Source organism: Apodemus sylvaticus, chromosome 12, assembly GCF_947179515.1.
Source record: "Apodemus sylvaticus chromosome 12, mApoSyl1.1, whole genome shotgun sequence".
Classification (NCBI taxonomy): domain Eukaryota; kingdom Metazoa; phylum Chordata; class Mammalia; order Rodentia; family Muridae; genus Apodemus; species Apodemus sylvaticus.
The window spans coordinates 15,244,068-15,250,500 of record NC_067483.1 but is presented as its reverse complement, the minus strand read 5'-3'; positions in this window follow the sequence as shown (position 1 = coordinate 15,250,500).

Genomic DNA, 6,433 nt, shown 5'->3' with positions numbered 1-6,433 from the left:
TGGAGCAAGCTGTGTGCTCCCAGTGTGCTTCCAGGTGCACACCAGGTCTCTTGCACTTTCTGGAGACCGAGTGCTGTGGCCCAGGCTGTTCAGATCCAGAAGCAGACACCTGAAGGCTCCCGCAGGGGCCTGCTGGACTCACCAGAGCATACTGACTCCCCCCAGCTGGCCTCCAGATGTCCCTCTGGCCTCTTGCAAGACCTGGAGATGTAGTGTTGCAGCCCAGGCTGTTCTGGACCCCGATGCAGTGATCTGATGGCTCCCGCCAGAAGCCTCAGGACTGGAACCTAAGCTATGTGCTGCCAGAGCAAGCTGTGTGCTCCCAGTGTGCTTATGGGTGCACACCAGGTGTCCTACACTTTCTGGAGACCGAATGCTGTGGCCCAGGCTGTTCAGATCCAGAAGCAGACACCTGAAGGCTCCCGTCAGAGGCCTCAGGACTGGAACCTAAGCTCCATGCTGCCGGAGCAAATATCGATCCATTCTTATCTCTTTGTACTAATTTCAAGTTCAAGTGGATCAAGGACCTCCACATAAAACCAGACAGAAAGAAAGAAACTGGGGAAGAGCCTTGAGTACATGGGCACAGGGGAAATTTTCCTGAACAGAACACCAATAGCCTATGCTCTAAGATCAAGAATTGACAAATGGGGCCTTATAAAATTACAAAGTTTCTATAAGACAAAGGACACAATGTCAATATTACAAAATGGCAACCAACAAATTGGGAAAAGATATTTACCAACCCTACCTCCAACAGAGGGCTCATACCCAAGATATACAAAACACTAAAGAAGGTAGACTCCAGAGAGCCAAATAACCCTATTAAAATGGGGTACAAATAATTTGCACATAAGGAATATCGAATGGCTTAGAAACATCTAAAGAAATGTTCAACATCCTTAGTCATCAGGGAAATGCAAATTAAAATAACCCTGATATTTCATCTCACACAAGTTAGAATAGCCAAGATTAAAAACTCAGGAGACCGCAGATGCTGGTGAGAATGTGGAGAAAGTGGAACACTCCTCCATTGATGGTGGGATTGCAAGCTGGTACAATCACTCTGGAAATCAGTCTGGCTGTTCCTCAGGAAACTGGGCATAATACTACTGGACTATACTACCCAACTATACCACTCCTATGCATATACCCAGAGGATTCTGCAGCATGTAATATGGACACATGTTCCACTATGTTCATATGATGCAAATCTTAAATTCTTCCTCCCAAAACCATGTTAAAGCTGTGGTCCCAACAGGGTGCTATTGTGAATTCATAGAGTTGTATTTTCCTTGATCCACTTATTTGCTCACTTTACATCATGATTGCAGCCACAATCCCTCTTCTCCTCTCGGTCCCACCCACCCAGACAGTTTCCCCCATCCTCTCAATCCTTCAGTCAAGGAAAACCTCTCTCTCCCCACAACTCTGGGTAAAAATACATCCTGGCATATCGTGTTCTATCCAGAATAAGTACACCTTCTATCACTGAAGTCAGACATGGTAGTATACTTATGTTAAAGAGATTCAAAGCAGGCAACAGAGTATAAAACAGGCAGCCACAACTCCAATTGTTATTGTACCCACATGAAGTCCTAGCTGCACTTATGTATAGGGGGCCTATGTACAATCCGTGCATCATCTTTGGTTGGTGGATCAGTATCTGTGAATCTCCTGTGGCTAAGATGATTTGGCTTTCTAGATCTTTGTGTGCTGTCCTTTATCATGTTGGCTCCTTTAATCCCTCTAGCAACTCTTCCACAATACTCCCTGAGCTGTACCTAATATTTGTCTTTGGGTCTCTGCATCTGTTTCCATCGGCTCCTGGATGAAGCCTCTCAGATTTGAGTTATGCAAAGCTTCTATTTGCAAGCATAGTAGAGTATCATTAAGAATCATGAGTTGACTCTATCCCATGGGGTGGATCTCAAGTTGGAGCATTCATTGGTGAAATGTTTCATGGGCAAATTGATGTCCTTCTCTCTCCAATGGAAGTTCTGCCTGGATATAGTAGGTGGCCACTTCAAGATCCATACCCCTGCTACTAGGTGTCTTAGGTCACCCCATATCCTCCAAGGAGCCTCCACTATACAGGGTCTTCAGCTTGCCCCAGAGGTTAACACTCACTCCCAAATTTCCCTTCTCTTTCCCAGTCCTTTCACTCTCCGTGCCTGCTCACCTCACACCTTATCCCTATCCCCAACTCTCACCGGACTCACTGTCTCACCCAGTTCCTTCTTTCACTCCCCTTTCACTGTTTGTTTTATTTCCCTTTCTGAGTGAGATCTGAGTATCTTCTGTTTGGCCCTCTTTGTTCCTTAGTTTCTTTCGATCTATAGACTGTAGCATGATTATACTGTATGTTACAGCTGATATGGAGTATAGACCATGTACATCTTTCTAGGTCTGGAATAATTCACTCTGAATGTTTTCTAGTTCCATCCATTTGTTTGAAAATTTTATAATTTCATTGTTTTTAATAGCTGAGCAGTATTCCATTGTATAAATGTACCAACTTTTCTTTATCAATTCTTTAGGACATCTGGGTTGTTTCTAGTTATTATGAATAAAGCTACTATGAACATAGTTGAGCATGTGTCCTTCTGGTGTGGAGGGACATGTTTGGGTATATGTGTGGGAGTGGTGTAGCTGAGTCCTGGGGGAGAAATTTTCCTAATTTTCTGAAAAACTGCTAGACTAATTTCCAAAGGATTGTGTAAGTTTTCACACCCACTGGCAGTGGAGAAGTGTTTCCTTTATTCTACATCCTTATCAGAATGAACTGTCACTTGACGTTATGATCATAGTCATTCTGATGGTTGAAAGGTTAAATCTCAGTCATTTTGATTTGCAGTTCCCTGCTGACTAAGAACACTAAACAATTTTAAAGTGCTTCTTTATCATTAAAGATTACTCTGTGCAGAATTCTCTTTTGAGCTTTGTTTCCCATTTTTAATTGGGTTATTTGTTTTCATTAGTATTTAATTTCTTGGGTTCTTTATAGATTTGTATATTAGCCCTCTGTCACATTTAGCGTTGGTGAAGATCTTTTCCCATTCGGTAGGCTGCCATTTTGTCCTATTGACAGTTTCATTGGCCTTACAGAAACTTTCATTTTTATGAGGTTCCATTTATCAATTGTACATCACAGAGCCTCTGCTGTTAGTTCTTTGTTCATGAAGTTGCCTACTGTACCTCTTCATTCAAAGTTATTTCCCACTTTCTCTTCTATCAGCTTCATTGTATCTGGTTTTATGTTAAAGGAATTTGATGAACTTGGACTTGAGTTTTGTGCATAGAAATGGTACTAGAATAGTACCATTTGTTGAAGATGTTTTCTTTTTTCCCTTTATATAGTTTTTTTCTTCTTTGTCAAAAATCAAGCATCTCTAAGGGCATTGGTTTATTTTTGGTTTATTGATTTGAATACATTGATCAACCTGTCTGTTTTAATGCCAATGTCACACAATATTTATTATTGTTGCTATGTAGTACAGCCTGAAATAAGGGAAAATGGCATCTCTAGAAGTTCTTTAATATAGAAACTTTTCACTCTCCTGTTAATTTACTTTTGCATATTAAGTTGAGAATAGCTCTTTCAAGGTCCATAAAGAATCATATTGGAATTTTGATAGAAATTTCATTGAATCCATACATTGCTTTTGGTAAGATGGTCATTTATGCTATGTTAGTCTTCACTGATCCATGAGCAAGACAGATATTTACATTTTCTAATATCTTATTCAATTTTTTTCTTCCAAGACTTGAGGGTAGTATCATATAGATATTTCTCTTGTTTCATTAGCATTACAGTAAGATGTGTTTTATTGTTTTATGACTGTTTTGGGTTATAGTTTCACTAAATTTCTTTCTCAGCCCATTTATTATGTAGTCTACTGTTTTTTAGTTAATTTTGTATACAGCTACTTCACTGAAGAGGCTTATTAAATATAGGAGTTCTGTAGTACAGTTTTGGGGGTCTCTTATTTATACTATCATATCCGACATGAATAGCAACACTTTAACTACTTCCTTTCCAATTTGTATCCCTTTGACCTCCTTTAGTTTTTATATTGCTCTAGCTAGAATTTCAAGTACTATGGTGAATAGATAAGGAGAGACTGGACAACTTTGTCTTGTCCCTTATTTTAGTGAAATTACATTAAGTTGAAATTTCTCTCTATTTCATTTGATGTTGGATATTGTTTTGTTGCACATTGTCTTCATTGTGTTTAGGAATGTGCTTGATACCCATGATCTTTCTCAGATTCCTGTTATGAAAATGTGCTTGATTTTGTCAAAGGACTTTTCAGCATCTATTCAGATGACCATGAGTTTCTTTTGTTTTGTATTGTTTTGATTTAGTTTGTTTGTTTGTTTGTTTTTCAGTTTCTTTGTATGGTGAGATATATTGAAAGATATTTATAAGTTAAACCATCCCTCCATCCATGGGATTATGCCTACTTGATCATGGTAAATGATGGTTTTGATGTGTTCCTGGATTCAATTTGCAAGTATTTTATTGAATATATTTACATCAATGTTTATTAAGGAAACTGGTCTGTATTTCTCTTCCTTTGTTGAGTCTTTGTGTGGTTTTAGTATCAAGGTGGTCATGGACTTATAGAAAGAGTTTGGTGGTATTTCTACTATTTCTATATTCTGGAAAATCTTGAGGAGCATTGGTATTAACTCTTTTTTGAAAGAATGGTAGAATGCTGCACTAAAACCTCTGGCCATGTTTTGTTTTGTTTTATTTTCCTGAAAGAACGTTTATAAGCTTATTTGACTTTTTTTTTTTTATCTGATCTTTATTGTACTATATAAAGTAGAATCTGGCAAGCAATTTTTCCTTTTTATTAGATTTTCTAATTTTGTGAAGTACAGGCTTTTGAGGTAAAAATTGTTGACTGGATTTTTTCCAGTGTATGTTTTCATGTTCCCTTTTTATTTCTGATTTTGTTAATTTGGATTCTCTCTCTCTCTCTCTCTCTCTCTCTCTCTCTCTCTCTCTCTCTCTCTCTCTCTCTCTCTCTCTGTGTGTGTGTGTGTGTGTCTCTCCCTCCCCCCCCTCTCTTCGTTTGACTGTGGATTTTTCTATCTTGTTGATTGTCTAAAGAATGTCTATTTCTTTGTTCTATTGATTCTTTGAGTTGTTTTCTTTGTTTCTAATTTATGGATTTGAGCCTGGAGTTTGATTATTTCCCACCATTTTACTTGTCTTGGCTACATTTGCTTCCTTTTCTTCTTGAAATTGCTAATATCAAACCTCTTCAGTTTTTCTATGAAGGCACATAGTACTATAAACTTTCCTCTTAATATATCTTCCATTGTATCCCATAAGTTTGGGGATGTTATTCCATAGTTTACTTTAAATTATAGAAAATCTTTTATTTCTTTCATTATTGTTTCCTGACTCAGTGGTCATTGGGTGGACTTATTCAGTTCCCACACTGTTTATGCTTTCTGTTTCTGATGTTGTTGAAGTACAACTTTAGCTCAGAGTGGGCTGATAATAAAAGGCATTATGTCAACTTTCTTACATCTAGTGAGGCTTCCTTTGTGACTGAGTATATGGTCAATTTTGAAGAAGAAGTTTTATGTTTGGGTGAAATGTTCTGTAAATATTTGTCCATTTGACTTCATAACAATTAGTTTCATTATTTCTCTGTTATTTTCTGTTTCAAGGATATGTTCACTGGTAAGAGTGGGGTGTTGAAGATTCCCAGTATTAATATGTGGAGCTTGGTATATTATTTAAGCTTTAGTATTGTTTCTTTCATGTATGTGGTTGTCCTTGTATTTGGGGCATAAATATTTAGAATTAAGACATCATCTTGGTATATTTTTCCTTTGATGATTATGAAGTGTCCTTCCCCATCTCATTTTTATACTTTTGTTTGAAAGTCTTGTTTATTAAACATTAGAATGGCTAATTCAGCTTGATTCTTGCATCTATTTGCTTGGAAAATCATTTTTCAGCCATTTGCTCTGAGATAATGTCTATTTTGTTTGTCAGGTGTGTTTCTTGTATGACTCAGCATGATGGATCTTATTTTTCCATATGTTTTATTATCCTTTGTCTTTTTATTAGAAAAATGAGTACATTGATGTTGAGAGACATTAATGACCTATGTTTGTGAGCTCTTGTTATTTTGAAGTTGGCTGTTGGTGAGATAAATAAATGCGGGAGAGAGAGAGAGAGAGAGAGAGAGAGAGAGAGAGAGAGAGAGAGAAGGGGGAGAGAGGGAGACTCCCTTATTTTGTTTCTGCTGGAGCAAGGTTGCTTATTTCTCATGTTTTCTTGGTTACTTCTGCTATCTTCTGTAGCGTTGGATTTTTGGATAGATATTGTTTATATTTGGATTGATATTGTTTATATTGTTTATATTGTTTATATTTGGTATTGTCATAGAATATATTGTTGTCT